This window comes from Toxorhynchites rutilus, chromosome 3 (genome assembly GCF_029784135.1).
Source record: "Toxorhynchites rutilus septentrionalis strain SRP chromosome 3, ASM2978413v1, whole genome shotgun sequence".
Taxonomy (NCBI): Eukaryota; Metazoa; Arthropoda; class Insecta; order Diptera; family Culicidae; genus Toxorhynchites; species Toxorhynchites rutilus.
The window spans coordinates 151,479,077-151,504,219 of record NC_073746.1 but is presented as its reverse complement, the minus strand read 5'-3'; the positions used below and the strand labels follow the sequence as shown (position 1 = coordinate 151,504,219).

General features: G+C 34.9%; 1 protein-coding gene across 5 annotated transcripts in view; it reads left to right on the top strand.

Annotated features, from left to right (window-relative positions):
• Positions 1–1,414: 1,414 nt before the first annotated feature.
• The window catches only part of LOC129774331 (ATP-citrate synthase), a 69,541-nt gene continuing 45,812 nt past the window's right edge, over positions 1,415–25,143 (top strand). For 2 of the 5 annotated variants that reach the window (XM_055778051.1, XM_055778048.1), the window contains exons 1-2: positions 1,415–1,673; positions 2,669–2,704. The gene's annotated coding sequence lies outside the window, so the exon portion shown is untranslated. Of the gene's footprint in view, positions 1,674–2,668; positions 2,705–23,432; positions 23,949–25,143 lie in introns of those variants that run through there. The other 3 variants (XM_055778052.1, XM_055778050.1, XM_055778049.1) reach the window with 3 other exon arrangements.

Below are 25,143 nucleotides of genomic sequence, written 5' to 3'. Positions count from 1 at the left end.
AAGAATTGCAAAAAGAATGTGATTTTTAAACGCACCGTTTTTAACGTTTTTTGCAGAAATTTTCGTAATGGTGAGTATGCATCGAAAGAACTATCCTCTAGGGTGCTAATTTAGTTAAATCACATAAATTTACTGCAGGGGAAAACGTTTTCTTACCGCAAACAAAGGACACTGTCTTTACTTGTGAAAAAGTAAACAAACTTTCAGGATACTAAATAATGAATGAAAATTTACTTTTCTGTATTCAATATGTATTCTATGTAATAGAGTAATACGTTTCCTCGAAAATTGTGAAATAATATGAAACTGAAATTGTGTTTGATGCTGATTTTATATTATAATGGTGAGTTTTTGTGATTATTGTGTTGTAAAATATTTGGAAATATACAACCAAATGGCTAAGTAAGCGTCAGGACTACGTGTTTTAAGTAATCGAATAACTTAAAAATCTACATACTATTTATAAGATTTCAAAACTACCTTCTTTAAATTTTCACGAATTTAACGATTGTTTCGAGTTAAATATGACGTTTACGTTTACGTGCGTTTTAAGCCAGATGTAAAGAAGGTATTTTAGTGCGGTGACGGCACTAGACACTTCATGATTAAATCGCAAAATTCAACTCAAAATTCAAAAATTTAACACGTCCGTTGTTTTTTTTAGCTTGTTTTCACTTTTCATCCAAGGCGTATACTTCTAAGCATCTCAATATGGTGGTGGGTCAACATTTCACAACCATACTGTAGCCATTTTTAAAATATACGAATTACCTGTAAACAAAACATAATACACTTGTGCACGGTTTGTGAACTCTATTCAATAGAACGTTTTATTCGGCAAACGCTTTATTTTTTCCGCACGCAAAACGCAAATTTTCGAATAAAGCATGAGCAGCAGCTAAATACAACTGAAATTATTGAAATAATGCAGAATTCATTCAAACCCTTTTATTTCACTTAAATTCTTTCAATTTCTTAAGTTGGTTTACATTATAATATAATACTACATTTCAAGTGATCAACCTAGGGTTCTACGTTTTATATTATCATTCAGACCCTTGTGATCATCATGATCATTACATTTCACATAAATTTTTTTTACAAAAAACTATTCTTTTTTTAGTTAGCGAATGGGCGCACCTTGTTCCATAGATTTGCCTTGAGTTCGCCGAGTAATTTGATAGGTTTGGCAATGACAGCTAAATTTGTAGCACATCTTGACTCGCGGATCATATCCCCTTGCCCGGGGCTTGGTGGCGACACCGTACCTTCGATGACGCGAATTGAAGAAAAAAAATCGCGCTCATTGTGAAAGATTGTAAATCCGGCATTACACCGTCGATGCATTCTGACGTTTTCCTGTCGGTTTCTCTGGCATATTTGGTTTCGTTGACCCTTTTTGTTTATACATTTATTCCAGTTGGGCTTTCATCTTCGTGTTATTAAGACGTGTTTTGCGGGCATTGTGTGGTGTTACATTAGAAAAAAAAGTGATTCACATTTGGACTCTTTCCTCCTGTTGAAGTGTGTCTGTGGCTTTAGTGTGGTCTCTTTCGCTCTCACACATCACGGGAGTTTCGTTGATGAGGTGTTAGTTTCCCGAATCATCGGTCAAATTTGAAGAAAAACGAACTGCACAGTGAATTAACACCAATTGTCCAATAAGAAACAAGGTATGTCAACCAAATGATGGCGGGATACTTCCCAATTCCCTGTAAATCACTTTCCCACTAAGTTGCCAATTATTTGACGTGTTGAGTACACTACCCAACCAACCCCCTTTTTGTTGCTACATACTCTTGAATTGCATAAATTAACAACTCAAAAGTCGATAATGATAAAATGTTATGGAAGAGAACCGGACAATAAACATTTACATTTCATTTTAATGTGAAAGAGAAGAGGCCGTCATAAGTTTCGATCGGAAATTGTGTTAGGAAAATACGAGTGTAGTTTTGTGTTAAATGTCGCCGACATACAACGTCAGAAGCTGGGCATAGGGGGTGAAGTGGCCCATCCGCATTCGTCGAGAATTACCATTCGTTAATGTTTAGATTGCCGTAAGGTGTTTCATTCGGAGGAATTTCACAATTCAGAACTCATGGATATTCTTATAAATATATGTATTGTGTTGATTCACAGTCTCCTCCTGAAAAAATTGATTTTTCATCAGTGAATCATGTCTCAGAGAAAGAATATTTGTCGAAAGTTTAGTGTTACAATTCTAATAAGAAAAACGAGAACCACTTCAACCTCATTCCCCGTACCGGGAACTTGTTTTGCGTGCGGATTTCGTGGTTGTATTTGCATTGCGAGAATTGGAGAAACCATTCAAATTCTCATAGACTCAACACCTGACGGAAATTCATTGCATTCAATAACCTTTCGATGTCTCTGGTGTTCCAAAATGAAGTGACCCTTCTAATACTTTTCGGTCACGGTACTTTTCATAGTACCGGCAGATTGTGTAGACTCTAGGTTTGACGGCAAAACAGACCAATACCAGTTCGTGGTTTCTTCAAATACACAGCTACGTTTGTAAACAGTGGGATGTTAATGAACTTGGGTAGTGTCAATGTAGGTGATGTGTAAATCACTGAATTACATTTTTTTAGATTTTGGTTGGGGTGAGCTAATTCTATGTATGTTTTTCCCACTCTCTCTTCAGAATCTGCTGATTGACAAATCATTAATTGAGGGACAGGTAAGTTTTCATAAACAAGGAAGACGATTGACATTATGTGAATATTGTGAGTTCGAGTTCATCGTTTTATCATTGAATTTATCTTTCTGTAAGTCAACAAGAAACTGTGTACAGCAATTGAATTGTTTGTTTGAGAAACCCCATAAGTCCATGCTTCCATGTATGTATTCATTTTTAGTTTCCCTGGAAAAAAAAAAAATATTCCGTGGATCAACGTTTCTCAATTAGAGGACATTCTCCTGCCATATGATAGAGACTTTACAGTCCTGCAATAGAAGGTAAATAAGGTGAATCGCGTCTACACAATACAGATCTTATCAATTCCGCTTCTAAGTTTCGATCGACAAAAAAAATTAAGGACATCAGGGAGCTGAAAGCCTATATTCCGGGTTAAGATTTAATTACCAGGTTTTATAACGAAATTTTGACAGATTGTAACACAGAAGCCCGGGTTAAACATGGCCATTGGACCAACTCAAGGGACAAGGTTCAAGTTACGAATTGTCAATTTATTTAATTTATTTAAAAAAAATTTAAATTTTCTTTGAAATAAAATTTATTGCATATAATGAATATAAAATATTCACTTGGCTCAAACCGTTTTTTTAGCAGCTGCAAAAAATATTTAAGCATGGCATTACTGTAAAATTAGGGGTTCAATAGCGCAGATGATAAGCGCGTCAGTTTTCCAACCCGGAGGTTGGGAGTTCGAAGCCCGCCACCGTCTATCGTTTTCTCGCGTTGAAAATTAGTTCGACAGCCCTGGATCATAATCCTATCGTGGTGCTTCCCACACAATGTACAATTGAATGCTTTTGGAAGGCATAGTAAGTCCTCAATCAAGAACTGTGGAAGTGCTCAAAGAACACTAAGCTGAGTGGCAGGCAAAGCCCCGTAGTACTTTTCATATACAGCGTGGACTCGACTATATACAGTTTCTGATTTCTTTTCACTGCATATAATCGAGTCAAAAAAATTTTTTTTATTCGTTTTTTTTGCATGTAATTTTTGTTTTTGAATATAAAAGAGGAATTGGATTTTCGATTCATCCCCTTAAAGTCAATAAACACCTTTCTCACAGGAAGAAAATAAATTTATCCAGATTTTCTCAGGAGGTGATAGACGATCATATTTGATGAAACAATCTTTCTATTCATATGTTCGAATTTCAACAATGACAGAGTTATAGAACTTTTTGTTTGTTTCGAACTCTGTTGCCTCAAACTGGCTCTACATTACAAAGTACGCTATGGAAGACGATTCTGTTGCTTTCATTTGAAAGATGAGACAACTTACTACGATATATAGTAGTGGAACATCTAAATTAATGGATTTTAAAAACATTTTGGAAGTGAAAAACTCAATAGTTAATAATATTTAATGTGTTGTTATTAATTTCATCCTAAAAATTTATATTAAACTATATTGTTTCTATCAATTAAGTTGAAGCTCTCTAACCGCTCTACAATTTGTTCTTTGACACCCAACTTCTATCTTTCTTAATTTGGCTGCTATATCGATATAAACAATTCCTGGTGAAAATCAAGCAAAATCTTCAAAAATCACGATGTTTACCCAACAGTACAAGTAATAGCCAGTTAAATTACACCTTAACGTTGAAAGGTTACATTTCTTCTTGAAATAAGTCATATTTGAAATATAAAAAAAAATTCCAAACTGTATATAATCGACTCCAAAATTGTATATAGTCGAATCACATATGATCGAGTCTGTAAATAATCGAGGCCGACCTGTATTACGTAATGCAAAAGGTTTTTTTAAAATTACATCTATATCTTCCCATGAAGTATTTCTACATTCCTTATGCATAAAAAATTATGTGAACTGCAACAAATAATACTTATTAAACATATATCCCCCTTACTCCTTCAAACTTTAATGCAAAACATAACTTAAAAATAAACAAGATAAAAAAAACGTTTAAAGTTAAACTGGTTCAATGTATTTTAAACATAAATATAATACGGATAATGTACTTAATGCTTAAAAATAATTAGGCAAGTAGCAGTTAGCATGTGTCACCCCCACTCGTTATTAATCTAGGGCATTGATGAGATTAGAATGAAATCGTGGATTTAGATTTTTCGTGATCTATTGTGTTCTGTTAGTACAGCACTTTTATTTAATACCCATATTGATGAAGTTTTAAGAAAATGTATAGTTAGCCATTTGCATTTTTTCATAAATAACTGTGTTCTACTAGCCAAGCCCTTTCATTTGATACCCATATTGATGAGATTTTGAAAAAAAAAATATACAGCACACCATTCTGTAGCGTTCGCCATTTTGGATTACAAGATAATGGAATACGTAGTTTCATAATGACAACAGAGACAAATGTGTGTTCCAAATTTCAAATCAACCCCTCAACAGGAAGGGGGTCAAATTTCTATTACTGTGGGAAAACGCTACAGACAACGTTACAAACAAGCATAAAAAAACTCGTGCGATTTTTTTGTGCGGTATTTGAAAAAAAATTAAGTGATCGTTTATCTTTTTTCTATCTCTGATATGTATTTCATCGGTCTTCAAAGGGACTGTGTCAGTGTTGCCACATTTTAATCTGTACCAGAAGGGTTCAGAATCTTACACATCTGTTCTTTTTCTTCATAAAATATCTAGTATCGAAAATATTCGTTGTAGAGAAAAATTCATTTTGTTAGCATAAAAAATACTCATTTATTTAATACAAATATCACATTTACATTTCATTCGTCATTCGTGTGTTGGATGATGCTTATACATAGTTTTTCTGAATCTAGATTGCATACTATCATTTATTAAAAGATTCGAGCTGCCGGCGATCAAGCGATACTGTGGCGTAAAAGTAAAAGTAATATTGTTGTATTTTTTTAAAATTATTACTAATAAAATGATTACTATAAAAAAGATTATAAATTAGAAATATTTTTTTAAGTATCTCGAGAATGGTTGCATTTAGAAGGAGATTGAAAATAACCTTTTTTTGTTTTCAATCACATCAGAATTCATAATTTGTGGCTAAGAATGATTGCTAACACACAAAAGTTCGAAGTTTCGAAAATTCCTAAAAATTCGATGTTCCACAAATTTTGTCAAAAATAGTTTTACCATCTTGGGCCCATTTTTTAAATTTTCTACATGAATTCTATTTTATATGAAAAAATTGAAAAAATTATAAAAAATACATATTTTTTGATATCGCAAATTAAAATTTTATTTTGTAAATAAAAAAAAGAGTACTAATTTTTCTTTTCAGTGTATATTTTTTTCATATTCAACCATCCATACTCTATAACTCTTTCTAAGACACTATTTCGGTGCGACTCATAGTTTTTGAGATATAAATTATCAAAGATTTCTCTTACTCAAATCGATACGCCCTTTTCAAAAGTTACGCTTGAGTCAAAAAATTCCCAATTGCTATGGAAAACTCATATTTCCTCTAACCCAAACGGAATACACACTTTCATTCGAATAAAAAATACTCATGTTTTGTCATTTGTCGATTTCATTTGGAATTACTCATCAACAGAAACAAATAGGCTCAAATGACGTTACGCGCAAATAGGAAGGATTGAAAATCGAAACCAAGCTTTTGAAGAATTCTATTCAAATAAAGTCTAGGGCCTGATCACGAACGTCACTTCACGGTGAAAACGGAGTGAATTGTATACAACGTTATTACGGCTGCCACCTTGTGTGTAGAATCCGGAAGAGTTCACTTTGATGAATTCGGTGTTATTATGAATATCACGATACTGTCACGTCACGGGGAAAAACAAGTTTATTTGTCACCTGTGTTTTAGATGGTGAAAGCTAGTCACGCGGAATGAAGTAAGTTTAATTTCGGATTTATTTAGCTTTTTTGCTAACATTTTGAATCTTGTCTTGCTTTTTAAGAAAGAAAAGATAAAAAACAGAAATTTACCCGCTTGTTGGCATTTTTAAAACGAAATCCTGACGTATCCAGAGGACGTAAATTTGACGTAATTGAGGACTAAAAATGTAGCTCCCGTAGACCGATTGAAACATGGCGAAAGGTCTAATTTCGATTGTCCTAATTGAATAGAAATTTTTTGTTTCTATTTTATGGATTAGACTAACAGAGAGTTGCAACCCCACAAAATGGCAATGGAGGCCACTGGCCCAAAACGATCATTATGGTTGATTATGTATAATATTGATTTGTTGATATATTTTGAATATAAAATAATAACTGTAATGTTTTTCCAACATTGCAGAGCTGGTTTTTGTAATTCAAACATTCGCAATTAATGGACAATATCCGAATCAGGGCGATAGCTACATCGAATAAGGCCATTCATCTTTTGTTTTTACGTAATAGATATTTTCAACGATATTGTTCTGAAGACATACTTTGAATGGAAGAATATTTAAGTTTCAAATAAGGGAAAAATGAATCTATCATTGCAAAGCTTTTAAAATAATAATTTTTAAATTATTTTCTAGTTCTTTGTCCATAATTTTGATATCCGTCTAAAGAAAATCTGAATCATTTTCTGCTTTTGGCAAATTCCTTGAAACTCATCGGATGTTTCATATGAAAATTATGCTTCTGACCGATGCTGCTGACCATTTTGTGTTTAAATAATTATATCAAACCTCATGTCCCGTATATCCAATTACAAGAGAAAGGGAAGGACAAGAGGATTAAACCTCAGATTCCCATATGGGAGTAGCTCAGATTATACTGATCATGAGATGGACAAATTCGGGTTTATTCTGAGATATAGAAGATATTATTATTCATCAAAATTGTAGAAACGGTTGAAAAATAATTTTAACGTTGACCTATACTAAATACTTCTCACTATTCAAACGAGTAAGACAACGATATAGTATAATATAATCGCAAACTTGACATTCTAAAATATACGGTAAATTAAATGGAATATTATCTCATACGCTGTATTAATTTTACCTACATAACGTTCAAACGTCCGAAATTATTCAACTGACATGTCTCTTATAAACGGGAATGAACTCTTTCACTTCACGGAGTTTATTTTTACACGCAACTGTCCGTGATAATGATGATAGACACAAAGGGCCTGATTCTCGAATACACTACGAATACACTTCACGGTGAAAACGGTATGAAACGCATTCGCGATGACAACGGTACGGTGTCGACATCTGGATGCGAGATCAGTTTCCCACTAAATTTATCATTATAATATCAAATTATCTTCAGATGAAATTTTTGTATGGGATTATTATACCACATGAAGAAAACAAAGTTTTCCACTCACATTGAATACCAGTTTGATACGAAGAAGATAATTTTCATTAATTATTTTTTTTTGAAAAGTGCTCATTCTGCCTGAAAACTCATCATTATCTTCGACACTTCACTAACTCGTAAAACGTAGTTCAATAGCGTGCCGTTATTGTCGTTTCCACCGTGAAGTGTATTCGAGAATCAGGCCCAAAAAGATTAAGTGAAGTGTTAGTGACGTGAAAGCGTTTGTGACAGTGATGTTCGTGATCAAGCTCAATGTATGGGAAAAAAGTGACATTCGAATTTTCAAACGGGACTTTTATAAATTGGTTAGTGCTGTCTCCCATTTGTTCGGGAAGCCTTGTCATGAAAATATCACTTACACAAGTACGCCACAAGCGTGGCCTGTGTGTTAGTACATTGTTTCAACTGTATAGTTCCGGCCGCTTCAGATAAGTCGACTTTTTTGAGTGTGTCTTCAACCTCAACAGGTGTGTGATGAAAGCAGTCAGATTTATATGACGAATTTCATGCCTTAGGAGTTGGCAGTACCATATCAGATATCAGCGAAACGTTGTGGGTGTAAACACACGGGTCTTTGAAGCAACTTTGCATACTTGAAATATTAGAAAAATAATTAAACTACTTCAGGATTCGCTATTCTCAAAAACGTATTTTTTTTAAATTCTCAAAAAATATATATGAATAGTTCTTACAATTTCCAACAAGTTTTCCATGCATCGGAAGATGGACACTCTTACAGGGAAAAAGTTTTCCAACAACAACTTTTTCATGTTTTCTTTGAAAGAATTACAACTAATCTTAATTTTGCTTACTTTTAAATAGCGATATAGTGTATTCGACAAAGTTTTAGATCTTATTAAAATATGAACTTTCGTCGAAGACATCATCTTTCTATCTTTTATAGTTTCTGGAATATAGGGTTTTTTTGCATGGAGTCCTCGGAAAAAATAATATTTTACTCGTAACATTTTTGTGTGTAAATTCTCGCGTTTGACATGTTCTTGACATGTTTCTGAATAAAAAATAAGATAGCAGAGCATGTTAATCGCGATAATTTTTACATACAAATGTTACGAATTCAACATTAGGAGTAATTTGTTTTTCAAAAAATTCTGGAAGAGTTTACCCTTTTAAAATAGTCCTGATATTTTGATATAGAATGATAAAATGTTCTACCCAAACGTTTAGGTAGTATTTTATAATAAATTCAGTCAATCAAATGGCATGGGCAACATCGACATCGTTGACCAGAATGAAGACGAGATTGAGGTAGTGCAGAAATTGGTCTACCGAACTTCCCGACTGACGGCGGTCAATAAAAGAAAATATCAAATAACTTCACATGTATGTTAATTATGGAATTCTCAATTTGGTCAAGTACACAGGGGCTCAAACGAAACGTATAAATGACATTCGTAAGTTTTGCTCCACGTCTTTCCAACACCACTTCTGCGCACGGAGAATAAGATGAATATATTATCATTATTATTATTTTTTTTTGCTATTTCGGCTTTCTAATGTTTCAATGTTATGTTTCAGCTTTATACGTTTATGCTCCGTTTATTTATAACCGTTTGCTAGCAAATGTGTTGTGTACAAACTTCGATTGCGAGAAGAAAAATACTGCATCAATTATTTCCAAAATATTTTTTATCCGTTTCGATCCATTCACCTCTTATCAAATGGGTCCAATTTCAAACGTTACGCAACTTTCTGCCGGCATAATAGGATACATAACTGTCAGCTGGAAATTCGTGTAAAACAGAGCGAGAAAGAGCACAGCACAGACCCACTGTGTGGCAATGCGGTGTTGGCAAAAGGCAACTCAGACGACGAGAAAAGAGATTTGCACATCGACGCATCGCCACCGACGATTGTCTGCGAGTGGATGAATGGATATCGTACGATGCTATTCGCAAGATGTGGCCTGATGTTGTTGTCGGTTTGTTCTACCAATGGCGATGGTGATAATGAGGCGATACCAACGTACACAGACAGTAGACTCAGGTGCGCTACTTGAGTCGTTGCATTAGTATCGTTAGATAAGTAACACATCAGTCTGATTATATGCTATTTGAACAATAGTATTTTTGTAATTTATTGAAAAACGACAATATGTTTCTTACTAAAAAAGAGTTACACATTCGATGTAAAAATAAGCGTTTATTATAAAACAATTATAAATTCCATGAAAAATAGAAGTCATTTGATGGTAAAATTGGTAAATGGTAAATGGCAAATTGTTTCATATTAACAACACAGGGCGAACTATAATAATCGAATTCAGTATATAATCGAGTTTTTATTTGTTTTTGTGCATATATTTCTCGCTTTTTGAATATAAAAGAAGAAGTTTACTTTTGATTAATCCCCTTAATGCCAGAACTCGTTAAAAAATAATTTTATCCAGAATATCTTAGGGGATGATAGATGATCACATTTGATGAAAAAAAAATCTTCTAGGCATATGTTCGAATCACAACAATGACAGAGTTATAGAACTTTTTCTTTGTTTCGGGATCTGTTTGCCTCAAATTGGCTTTACATTGAAAAATACGCTACGTGAGAGGATTGTGTTGCTTCCGTTTAAAAAATTAGAAAATTTAGTACAGGATATAGTTGTGAAACATCAAAATCAGTGGATTGAAATAACATTTTGGAAATGAAAAACTTAAAATAGTGGCTTTGGAGGTGTTATTTTTATTTTTATCCCAAAAATTCATTATAGACTTGATCGTTTCTATCAACCAAATTAAAGCTCTCTAATCGCTCTACAACTTTTTTTTTTGACACCCAACTTATATATTTTAATAAAAAATTAAAATAAATAAATTAATTTTTTTTTTCGTTTCGTAAAAAAATATTCGCTTGGCGCCGGCAGCGCTAATTCGGATTATTTGGCTTGTCGCCGGTCGTTCTTGACAATATCGGGAAAATATAAATTGTTTTATATATAAATATAAATTAGTTTTACTCATCTTATCGTTAGTTCTCATAAGTTCTCAACCCTGTTCCCATACCTTCATGAAATTTCGAAGATATTCATACCTAAATATTACAAATCTGTCCATATTCCCTCCACTATATGTCCAAGCGATAATAATCGAAAATAATGTTCTAATTTTCGGTCTGTTTTTTTTTTTTTTATAAATTCGTTTATTTTTACAGGCTCAGTTACATAAGTTTAAAGGAGCCGAAATCTTAAATATATTTTTAAAACTATATATATGAACAATTTTCTTAAATCTATGGTTAGTAATGTGGGAAACCGATTGCGGTCTGTTTTGATTTCAGAAAAAAAATGAATAATACTTATTTGTAAAACATTTGGTTGATTAACTTAAAAAACAGTATATTGAATTGCAAGAAACTGTATTTAAGGTTGGGGGAACAAGAGTTTCCAAGGGTGTAATAGTAATAGCTTAACCAGATGCATCATAATGGTAAAAATATATATTTAAGTGTTATAATGAAAACCAATTCAAGACATGTCCACATGTCCACAAAACCAAACAGTAACGAATCCAGAAAAAATTTTCGTGATTCTACTCTTTTCATCTACGTGAGTAATTTTGTGTAAGATGCAAAAATAATGGCATACCTCTGGTAATTCTCTATGTACGTTGGGGCGATACCAGCTAGGGAGAAGGGTTGGATTGAATGAATGTGCACACACAAACGACTCTCTCTGATAGTGTTTATGCATTATTGGTGTTGAAAAATACTGCGTTGATCACGTACCGGCGAAACAGTCTGAGCGTGTGGGAGTTTTGTTTACAAATGGACAAACACGTTTTGCCACAAACACCACACAGTATTGATGAAATCGAATTGAAAACAGCAAAACCTCATACGATGTACAGTAAGAAGTTTTGACCGAATATATAATTACTTGTTATTGTTCATTTGGATTGGTTTGGACGGTAATAGCCAGCACGCCAGTTGAGGAAGCCAGTAACTGCCTAACATCTACTTTGTTTTATCCCATTTGTTTATTTTAGGCTTATTAGCATTTAGCTGTAACAGAGCTGAATTTTAATCGTGTACATGTCACATGTTTGCCATATCTCTAAATAGAACATTACACAGTTGCCATTTTTCGGCATAAGAGTTTCCTTCTGTTCTTCCACTATCCAGTTAGACCACCGGACAGCGGAGACAGTTGATTGATCATTGTTGAGTTATTTATAGAACAGCAGCCCGATGTTTCTTGCAGAGCAGAGCAGTTGTATGGATGAATCGATCTTATTTCGACCGTGGATCGATCTCCATCGATGATTGTTGCGAGTACGTAATTATTCTGTAACAACACAAATATGGTCAATGAGGGCCCTGAGTTTTGAACTCACGATCGATTGCGTACTAAGCGAACGTGCAACCAATGTGGCTAGGTCCTCAGATTTCCGTCAAAAGTAGTAATTTTGTTCTTTTTCGCAAAAAAAAATTTGACCAGTATTTTTTTATTTTTTCATTAGGGTGCCCATTTCTATTTTAGGGTGGACCGAAAAATCCTTTTGTTCCATTTTTTCCCAAAAATGACTTTTTTTTCAAAATTCATAACTTTTGAACCACTGAACCGATTTAGATGATCGATATATCAAATTAAAGCCAATGAGCTTATTTTATTATATTGAGCTTGCATGAAAAATGAATATTATATTCGATTCGAGATTTTATATCTCGGATGAATGTAGGGAGTGAGAATTGAACTCATAACCTTTAGCGTTACTACGCCAGATCGCCTCGGTTTTTTTTTTAAATAAACATAATAATTGAATATAAACAAATGGCTGGAAAAGAGTGCGGACGAACTAACTGTCATCTTGCATTACACAAACGAGTATAATATGACATACTGAATGGAAGCAGTTGTCAATTATTTATTGGCGTCCAGTAAATAGAAAATTGCTGACTGGCATCGTGTTAATCAGGCATAACAAAAAGACAATTTTCTATTCGCAAGCACTTCAACTCCAGCAACGCTATGTTGGATCTAAGACAAGACGTGACAACTGGCTTCTTACTCTTCTTTCTGCATTTTCGTCGATCAAGTACTAGATAATAGGGAAGCGAGATGTGAAGGTTGCCAAATGTTATACAATTTCGGAAGATTATTCTCCCATGAGAGAAACATGTGCTCTTCGAATCATGTATTTTCTGAGCTGTACCTTTTTTGTATTAATTAATCAGCCGAATGTCACATATGTTAAACAATTTTGTTATTTGTTATTTTGGCATGCACGCAAAAAAATGAAATGTGGAGAGAGCAAAAAAAACTGAATGAATGACAATTAACTTCTCCGTATCAAATTAGCATTCAATGTGAATGGAAAACTTTGTTTTCTTCTTGTGATAAAATAATCTCACAAAAATTTTATCTGAAGATAATTTGATATTATAATGATTAGTTTTAGTGGGAATATCGGAAAGTGTATAGAAAATAGGTTAAGTTAGGATAAGAAAGACGTCCTTCAAGTGAATAAATAACGCCAAGAAAAAAATGATTCAGATTTTAGCAATTTAAAACTGCCTTCTGGCCGGCTATTCTGATAGAGTAATAAGCCTTTTAAAAAAAACTAATTTAGTATTCAGATGTCGATACCGTATCGTTGTCATCGCAGATATAGCTCATTTCGTTTTCACCGTGAAGTGTATTCGGGAATAAGACCCTATAATTCAACCCTGATATCATTCAAATACATTCATTACAAATACATACATTCGCTTATTACAACATAGCGTTATTCAGGTTTTTTTGTATGTATGTTTCTAATTTGATTGTTAACTGTTTACAAATGAAAAAAAATTGAATGCTCTTCTCTACTAGGCCGCCGCTATTATGCTATGCTGGATGGCAGGAGAATCACAAAAAGGTGTAGGTGTGAAACTTGCGATGCAAAGTTACCCTTTCTTCAAGGAACAGAAAACAGAACGTAAAAAAAACAATATATAGAGAATCGATAGTATAATTTTTCACTAAATTTAAATGTGAATGCAACCATTATTAAATTTTTAATATTTTTGGGAACACTGTAAAAAAGTTGGAAATCCCATTCTTGTATATTTATCTTTGACAATTATTTTCCTCATCAACCAATCAGAAGCCGAGTTGTGAGTGGTCCGAGTTTGACAGAAAAAGTGGTCCGGAATCGGCCCCATATTGTCTTGTCTCGTCTCAGTGTTGGGCGACAATGTGTAAATGACAACTGACTTCAGTACATGTAGTGCAGTAGTGCCAGGTAATTTATTTTTCAAATTATTTACACGATGCGTAAGAAGATTACATGGTTAAAACCATCTATATATATATATATATATATATATATATATATATATATATATATATATATATATATATATATATATAATGGATTTCTGTCTGTCTGATTCTTATGGACTCGGAAACTACCGAACCGATCAACATGAAAATTGGTATGTAGGGGTTTTTGGGTCCGGGTAAGGTTTTCGTGATAGTTTGAGACCCCTCCCCCTCTCTAAGGGGGGGCTGCCATACAAATGAAACACAAATTTCTGCATTACTCGAGAATTATTCAAGCAAATGAAATCAAATTAAGCATATTGAGGTTTTAGAGTGCAATAAATGTTTCTATGACAGTTAGACTCTCAATCCCCCTCTCTAAGGGGGGGCTGCCATACAAATGAAACACAAATTTCTACATTACTCGAGAATTATTCAAGCAAATGAAATCAAATTAAGCATATTGAGGTTTTAGAGTGCAATAAATGTTTCTATGGGGGTTAGACTCTCCGCCCCCCTCTCTAAGGGGGGGCTGCCATACAAACGAAACATAAATTCCTGCATTACTCGAGAATTATTCAAGCAAATGGAACCAAATTTGGCATGTAACGTAATGGAGAAACATGTTATTTGCAAGTGGTTGAAAAATCTTGAACGAGAATTGTGTCTGAAAATAATCTGATATTATAATGTCGAGTTTTGGTAGAAGTACTAGGAATTTAATAGGGTAAATTAGAAGATCAATCAATGAATAATTCTGCAATTGGACCCATGAACAGCGCTTAGTAAGCAAACGTGGATGTGATAACGAAAAATAAATTTTGGGCGGGACGAAGTTTGCCGGGTCAGCTAGTATTGAATAAAAATGAACAAAAAAAATTCGAACATGTTTGATGATTTATACAGGGTTTTCCATTTCGGGCTTCCGAAAGTATACAGCCCTGCGCTGACAACCGTTTGACATAGCTGTCAACCAAAGCGTCATATCGTTAGTTGAATGTCTGCCATTTTACAATATGGACTGTTTTAGCATCGCACAACGTGTTAATTTTGTTAAATTATACTATAAAAATGATGAAAAACCGGCAAATGTTTTTCGAGCATTACGGACGGATTTTGGTCGTCATGGACGGCCTACAGAGCACACAATCGCTAATGTAGTGCGTAAATTCGAACAAACTGGATCCGTAGCGGATATTGTGAAACCTGTGCATCATCGTGATGTGCGTTCGGCCGAAAATATTGCTGCTGTTGCTGCCAGTGTAGAGGATGACCCGAATGTTTCAATTTCACGGCGTGCTCAGCAATTGGGCTTGTCAAACACATCATTGTGGCGAATTTTGCATTTGGACTTGCACCTACATCCATATAAAGTCCAACTGGTACAAAAATTAGAGCATGGTGACCATGGAATGCGTCGGGCATATGTCGATTGGGTGAACGAACAACAGCAGCAAAATGCTGAATTTTCGCATCAAAATTTCTTCAGCGATGAGGCACATTTCGAACTCGGTGGCTATGTGAACACCCAAAATTTCCGTATATGGGGCTCAGAAAATCCACACGTGATTGTTGAGAGGCCATTGCATCCACCAAAAGTCACTGTTTGGTGCGCATTATGGTCTGGTGGAGTCATCGGGCCGTATTTCTTTGAAAATGAGGACGGCGAGACGGTAACTGTGAATGGTGAGCGCTATGGCCGCATGTTAACCGATTTTTTTTTTTGCCACAAATTGAAGATATGGATACGGATGACATGTGGTTTCAGCAGGACGGCGCCATGTGCCACACAACACGACCGAACATGGCCATATTGCGAACGAAATTTGAGGGACGCATAATTTCGCGTTTTGGTGATGCCAATTGGCCGTCCAGATCATGCGATTTGAACCCACTAGATTTTTTTTGTGGGGTTATGCGAAAGACCGTGTTTATGCCAACTCTCCGCAAACTCTTGAACATTTGAAAGACAACATTCGTGAAGTTATGACCGAGATACCGTCCCATATGTGCCGAAAAGTCATCGAAAATTACCTGTTCCGGATCAAGGTGTGCGAGGAAGCCCTAGGTGGACATTTGAATCAAGTTGTATTTCACACATAATGGCATAAACCAAACTTTAATTTGAAATAAAAGTTTCATCGAAATTCGAATTCTAAGTGTGTTTTATTTCAATTTACTTTCGGAATTTAAAGTTGGAAAACCCTGTACAAAGATTATTTCGAATTCCTTTGAGACTGTCCACACACCACCTGGACAGGAAAAGAGAGATAGAACTTTAAATTTATAAAAAAAATATGTTTGCGCGACTAATTCGGGTAATCATGAATTTACAAAATAACACGCATCGTCGTACAGTGCGTGACAACGCTCGGAGCGCTTTGTGGATCGGTGGAACCATTGGTTCTTTCCACGTCACACAATTGTATAATCTTAATCTGGAGGAGTTCTGATTGCAACAGAAGTGTGTAACACGCAACAGTTGGTAATTCGATTGAACACCGTTGTTTTCAGTTTTCGCTGTAAGCCTCTGACGATTAACGCCTTGGAAGACATAAGAAACATTGCACCATTTATCTGTGTTGAAAAAAAAAGACTTTTTATGTCTTCATCCTGCTACTGCTCGTAAAGCTTGTTGTAGATACAAATTGCAAAGCGTTAGAAACATATATTTTGTAAGAACGTATGAATTTGAGGAAACTGGAACCGCACCTAAAATGTCGTCGAGCCTATAATTCAAATACACTATTGAATACATATTGATATTGATATTGAGATACTGTTTCAAATGCAACGGGGATTCAAAGTACAAACACGAAGTTAGCTATTAGAATGCAACAAACAAAAACCTGTTTTGCTAAGTGTTTAGTTGCCTGCCATTCTCTTTTCCTTATTGATCTTAGTTCTCGAGTATTGTTAAATCAGGTCACATTTCCCATTCGCATAAAATTGAAAGTGACACATATTGCATTGAACAAATAAATCTGCATTAGATCTGGTAAAACAAGTAAAGTGAATTCAGAAGGCAAATAACGGAATATAACATTGAATTGATCAACATAATCGGCTGTTGGTCGATAATAATAACCCTTTGCAGCTCCCAGCATCCTACACTTTATTGAACTCTATCTTATCATGAAGTTCATCCCGAACGTCCTGTCCTTGGCGTGTGTTACGTGAACAGTACGAACCGCGAAAATAATCAGATCAGCATTACCTTACTACAGCTAAACGTCATTCGACGCAGCTGGGAAGGTTTATCTAGAGGTCGAATGAAGAATGAAATCAAACGTTATGACATCCAAGCTAGTGACGCCGTCCGTTTTTTTTTGCTAACGTCTCACGTTCAGCAATATGAAGAACAAAATAATAATTCAATCGATCCGGGTGCTTGTGTAAGAAACAGAAAAGGTAATACTTGTGAACGTATTTGCATGCCTCTTATCAGCCATCACGGCTCAGCTGATACAGACTCCCTCTCATGGTCTTCGTGGTTGGTAAATGATTCTGATAGTATTATACATATGTGTGTGCTTTTTCGAATCTTGTGCAATAAGTATTTTTACTGTAATTACTTGATATTTGGAAGCTCGTGTTTTCTGAATCCAACACTGTCAATAAAAAAGTTGTACATTGGATTACATCAGCAGGTACGAAAGTGACACTGTGATTTGTCAATCAATCAAAAGAAAATGAAACAAATCTGTTGAGTAAACAATAAGCCAAACCAATCGTGAATATTTTCATCATTCGCGTAAAATTTAATTAATCTCGCGAAGACATACGAATATGTTTCATTAACTAGATGAAAATAGGGCTTCCTCTCTGTTATGAAACTTAACTGTTCTCCCGCAAACGATTCGGTCCTCAAATATTTGATCAGTCGTTCAAGAAAAAAGCAACGAGAAGGAAACCCCATCTACTACTATTGACGTCATCGGAGTTCAAGTTTTCCGTCGCTTTTTTCCAAACTAGTGCCGGTTAGTTTATTCGTCTTCAGTGCAAATGCTTACGTAGAAGCATGCGGTAACATCGTCATCTTATCGATCGGGAATATCTCTCTGCCAAAAAACAACAAAACGAACACACACACAAAAAGTTGCGTCCAAAGGTGACTGGAGACTGGAATATTGACTCGGTAACAGTAGACTTATTTCCTAGATTTTTCCAAAAATATTATATAGGGTTGTGTTTAAGACGCGACCGCATTGTTGACGTAGGTCTACGGAATTGTTTCGGTCGATTCGTTCGATATAACATCGGATCAGGCTTGCCATAAAAAAATCTGTGCTTTGGATTCAAAAAAAAAAATTAGTGTGCTTCAGAAAGTTTGTATTCATATATCTAGGGAACCGCGGGTAAGAAGGACAGTGGGGGTACAATGGACAGGTGGTTGATTTGTATAGTTGCATTATGAATTTCAAATTTCTGTTGATGAGAAACCCTTCTACATGCTATTCTATAATATTTCAGCCATCCTATGACAATGAATGCTTAACAAAAGTGGAATGGGGAAACAAAAACCGAAAATCAAACATGATTCCGGGTGTGGTTGTAATTTTTGCGGTATCGATATTAAGCATTTTGAGTGGTTTAATTGCAGAATTGAACACACTGATGGTTATATTTCGGTTTGTGAGTTGGACAAAAAAGCGATGTTAGGTATGTACGGAAAAGTAAATTCATTCGTAAGTGGTAAATTTAAATTTTTGAAATAATTGCACTGGTGGGGTTGAAATGGACAGTCGCATCCATAATCACATCCAATGAATGATGGAAAGTGAAGGAAAGAATATTCAACTCTTTTTTATATTGCTTTCTCTTTTTGTTCTATTTCAGTTACCGGACACGCAAACACTGAAAGAGAGTGAAATTATTTCTCTCTGTTTTTTTTCTCGCTCTTTTCGAGCGATAAACTTCTACGCTTCGTACATTATGAACCTGTCCTTATTCCCCCCACTACATATCCATTATACCCGCATCGATAAAAATGTTCTACTTTTCGGCTTGTTTTAATTTCAGTAAAACATGGAAAAACACATTTTTAATAAACACCAGCTGACCCGGCAAACTTCGTCCCACTCAAAATTTATTTTTCGTTATCACATTCATGTTTTCTCACTAAGCGCACGTTCATGGGTCCCATCGCAGAACTGTTCATTGATTGATATAATAATCTACCCTTTCAAATTGTTTTTTACTATAAAATTTTGGAACTTCTACCAAGAATTCAACTACTTAGGAGAAGATCTGAGTTACTTATTTGCAACTTTTTTAGACCCGAGGATCAAGTCAGACTATTTGAGAGTTCTTGAAACGTAAACAGTCTTACTGTCAATGTTATTGTTATGTTATAAAATATTTGGCGACGAATCTTCTGAAAGTAACAGGTCATCGTCGTCTTCATGTATGTATTGAAACTGTAGATGAAACAAAAGCAGTTTCGTCCTTTTGTACTATTTACAAGTCTTCAATAGAATACCTTTTACACGAAACTTACGACACACCTTTTGAGAGAGTTAACACGAAGTGACAAATGAAAATAACAGTTAGCGTCGTGTTCAGAAAAAGAAAACCCGTTGCTAACGAAATCGACGAAATATGAAAATATTTAGAATCACTATTCGCAATCACGATTCTTACATTTGATGGTTAAAAAAATCTAAGCAGTCAATTGATGGCAAGGATTGCTAGAGTTCATCTTTCAGCGCTTTGCAGTAGTATTACAGAGAAGACTGTTCTCTGAAGTTGGCCTGGGGTACGAAGCAAAGCGTAATCGGTTGTCATCATTCACTTCTGGAAATTTATTATTTATTCATCATAATTTACCACTGAGTAATTTTGAATACTCTTAGTAAATTAATGTAATGATTAAATATTAATTTAATTTAAAAAAAAATCTGGCAATTCAGTAATCAAACCGATATCCGAACGGGTAATAAGTTACTATCTGGTATCTGGCCGGATAGGCCGGATATTCATTTCATCTCTAGTATCAATGTTTGTTTTATAGTTTCTATGTTTAATTTACTTTATCTCCAAATGGAAATTCCTCTGAATTTTGTTTTTGAAACATGCTCAAAGTTATGCTAAATGCCATAATAATACCAAGTGGAAAACCGCCCAAAAATATCAGGTTAAAGGCATGCGTATTTCAAAAGGGAAATTGTCGTGAACTGTAATACAAAGCAATCCGTACATTGCTTTTCTACAAGTTCCTTTTTATTGAAAAAAATATGAAACATAATATTCTTGGGTTTAAATAGAGAAAGAATATTCACAAAAAATGAGGAAAAGACCAATGCTACCCCATTGTACGGTACTTATTTGTTTGAAAACTTACTTGAAACATTTATTAGAAACAATTTATACTCCAAAAACTATTTCTGTATTGTTTATTTTTAATTCTAAGACATCTTAAAAAGTTACGTTATATCGAGGTGGCCTTATATTGAGGTATGACTGTATAGGAGTGCATTTTATCACATTAAAATCCATTTCCACTTTCGAGCGTAGATCAATTGCGTTAGCGCAAACATCAAATGGACTAACAACGCTTGTCAATATGTAATTGTAGAACATATGCGAATTGAATTTTTCGAATTTTCCCATTTTGCTTCAAAGTTTTCCGAAAATTTTCAATTATCATGCTTGGTTGAAATATGTGTATTATTTTTACGAGACGCCCTCTCCATTCCACAGCAGGGAGGGGTGTCAAACCATTATAGAAACATATATTGTACCCAAAAACCCTCACATCCCAGATGTGGCTCCATTTGCTTGATTAGTTCTCGAGTTATGTAGAAGTTTGCCCTTAGAGAGGGGGTAGATGTGTCGAACCACGATAGAAACATTTAAATCTCCATTTGCAAATTTTGGTCAAATTTGCTTGATGAGTTCTCGAGTTATGCAGAAATTTGTATTTCATTCGTATAGGAGCCCCCCTTTAGTCAGGGGCGAGGAGTGTCGAACTACCATAGAAACGTTTATCGATCCCTAAAACCTCTATATGCTAAGTTGGATTCCATTTGTTTGATTAGTTCTTGAGTTGTTCAGCACCCTCCCCCTCCTTTTTAGAGAGGGGAGAGGAGTGTCTATTCACCATAGAAATGTTTAGTGTCTCCTAAAACCTTCGCATGCTAAATTTGGCTCCATTTGCTGGATTAGTTTTCGAGTTATGCAAAAATTTGTATTTCATTTGTATGACAGTTCCTCCTTTGAGAGGAGGGTGGAGTGTCTAACCACCATATATTTATATATTTTCCCGCCGCAGAGAAAGCGTCATTTTCTATAGCAATGAGAAAATGTTTCTAATGTTGCTCATTTGTAAAATTTCAACATTATTAGTTCTGCAGAACATTATTCTTTCATTTAACACTTATCATTATCAAAATTAAATTTATCACTTTTGTGAAACTACTTGTTCAAATCCACCACTTTTTGCTTTGCGTTTTGTTTATCTTTGTTTCAAATAAATTGGCTGTCAAACCCAGCTTCGATGTCCCGAATATGAATGAAGTAGAACAGGTGAGAACAGTATTGATGTCAATAACTAATATTGGAGCATTATTCTAAAATATCTGTGAATTCTATATGAAACCCGAAAAAATATGTAACCTGTAACTGCAGATTCTTGGTTTCAAAAAGTCTGAAAAGGCAAAATAATACAAAAAAACCTTCGCGATGTATACATAGTGCGTGCATTGGCAAAAGAAAACATTTTTTGACCTCTCCGATTTTTATAAAATTTTGTACATATGATGGAAACTACCTAAAATTACAATTTTCATTATAAAATGACCGATTTATAAAATGACTTATGAAAATGGCGTATTGAAAATCATTGTTTTTTTTTCAAAAAATCGTAACTTAAAATTCATAGGTCTGATTGAAATATGATGTTTGACAAAGTTCTTGGAAAATTAATCAGCTATTTAGAAAAAATATAAAAAAAAATATAAAAAATGAGATATAAAAGTTTTTGGAATTAAATTCAATTTATGAGTAAGCCTTTTTAACAGTGTACTTTCCTAAATAGCCAATTAATTTTCCAAGAGCTTTGTCAAACATCATATTTTAATCAGACATATGGATTTTAACTTAAGATTTTTTGAAAGAAAGATCAATGGTTTTCAATACGCCATTTTCATAAATCAGTCGTTATTTAAATTGGTCATTTTATAATGAAAATTGTAATTTTAGGTAGTTTCCATCATATGTACCAAGTTTCGATTTGGTGTGAAATTGTTCCATATTAAACCAATTCTAACAAACCACGTAATCCACCCGCCCTTTTCAGGGCCAACAGAACATTTTACTATAGAGTTAATACTAAAACTCTAATGCATAATACCCTTTATTTTTTCGGGTATTATTTTAGAATTGAATAAAATCATTTAGTAGTAGGGAGGGGAGAGGGTCCAAAATCCGGATTTTTAGCGTCACGTAATTTATGCACCACGCCTAAAATATGTTTTGCCATTTAATATCATTGTTCTGTTGTGCTTCATAAATTTATGGCGTGTTTATTAAGTGCATATACATGCACCTGCTACTGGAATACATAAATAAACTAGCGTTAGGGGGCAAACTGATAAGAAGTGTGATTTTATATTGTTCCTTGATCCACAATTCCAAGTCAAGAGCCGCGTTTTTTTTTAATACAAAGCGAGAGCATAGCATACATTATGCAAGAATGTACGTTTTTATAGCCAACCCATGACAGTGGGACACCATCTTCTATTGAGAACCCTCGAGCAACATACTCTGAGCTGTATGGCAATCCTTTCGGGCACGCTGAGAGGATGCTGTGGTATCAAGTGGACCTTTTTACCAGGAGTAGTTTTTTCGTCACGTTGCATTCATGAATGGTGCGCGAGGTGAGCATCATAGCATAGCATGATAGGAGCAGGTTTTGCAGGTCACAAAACACCGGGCCCACTCTTGCGGTATAGAACGGGAGAGCTTTCGCCAACGATTTGTGAGATATAGTGGTGTGCGATGAATTAGCCCATATATTCCGCGATGTATGTAGCGAAGAAAGCACCGTTTCAGTGATGTTGCAATCCGATTGCGTTGAAGGTGTGCTGGTGCACGAGACTCTCACACGCAAACGGGACGCGGATCTGCGATAAAGGAAGTGGATTGTACGAAAACTAAAGCTCGACCGCGCTCCGCGACCTGTAAACACAGAAAAGCGGACAACGAAATAAACGCAGGTCGCGGTTCGACGACGTATTCGCCTTAGCCAATCTCAGTCAATCAGTTGACAGGAAACCGCGTGAGCGTTCGGTTCGAAGTCGTCGTCGGCTGTTGTCCGTTGGAGAAGCTCTCTATTCCAGACCACCTCGGAGGTGTTTTTCTTTGGAAGTGTTCGTAGAGTTTTGAGAAGAAGAGATTCAGATTTTTGTTTCTCGGTGAAAACTCATCATTTGAGTGCTTTCGTTTTATGCTCTCAGTTCCGTTGCTGGTGGTGTCATCGTGTCCATAAGTGAAAGTTGCACGTGGAAGGTGGTGATCAGCAGAGTATTCGATAAGAGTATATTTGCTGTTTACCGTTAAGTTTTGGCTTTCTGTGTGTTCCACGTCGTTTCCGAAGCGCCAAAGCTGCTGTTGTTAAGCAATCGTTAGCATAGTGGTCTGTTATTTTTGGTTATTCAACGCTTTACTGGATATTACTCAACGGTGTTACCTTCGTGCATTCAACCGAAGAACAGGTACGACGGTTATGTGTTGTCCGGATCGATCGGAATATAAGAATTTACATTTCCTATGCGTATGAACTGTTGTATGAAGATTATGTTTGCTTGAAGATTGTCGTGTTTTTCATTTTTTCAGTAATATTAGAACAAAATTCTCATCCGATGTATATTAATGAGACTCTCTGTTCTATACGGTTACTCATATATTTTGACGAAACTAATAATTGCACATAAATATGAACAAAGAAACATGAGAATGCATCAACCTTGACATTCTCAATAATAGAGTTTGTATCAATCGATTTAACCCTATCGTTCAGTGTTTATACTGAAAATTGAATTATTGGATGAATTGACGAACATGAACACCAAATGTTATGTGAGATAGCGCAGCCTAATTGTATGAGAAAACACATGCAATCAAATAATTAACTACAATCCGCCGCGTAACCTTCACAATTCAGAAATGAAACATCCTCAGTCATGCACTTATTAATTTTATTACTTGAATTGCACCTACTGATTCGTAACGAATATTACCAACGTCTAATTTGAAAAAAAAGCTTACTTAAAGTTTCTGTATGGATCAAAACCGTAGCAACTCTTCTGGAGTGTTGAATTGATCTGTGATACTTCAGGAACCTGCATAATCATGGTAGCACTAGAATCAGAACTACAAATGTGACATACACTCGACACTAAAAAGTTAGATTGGAGATTTGTGAAGCAAGGTGCCATATTGAGATTGTTTTGTGATTTTTTGAAAGGTTGTAACTTCAAATATCGGAATTTTTTTGTGTTTTTTTCTTTTCATTCAAAGCTTTTGTACACAAAGACAATATTTATGTAACCAAACCAAAAAGGAATTCAGTTAGCGCAAATATTCAACTTTCTTTTGCTCTACTGAACGTTCCATTAAGGAGGTTGTACACTATGAACACCATAAAAAGTATGTGATTTTAGCGATGTTTTCTACGAGGAAATGAATTACTATGATTAATCAGCTTTCACAGTTTTTTTAGATATATACATATTACTTAGCAAACAAAGAAAAAATTGGTGTCGATTGGACTGTCCCCTGAATAGCTGCATCCGGTGTGTTAAACACTTGCATCCAAAACCTTGTAAACTGGTGGGAGGTCTACAAGTTTTTCTAGTGGACCGATTTCAAACAATGATTTTTTACGTAATCTTAGATATATTTCCTGTC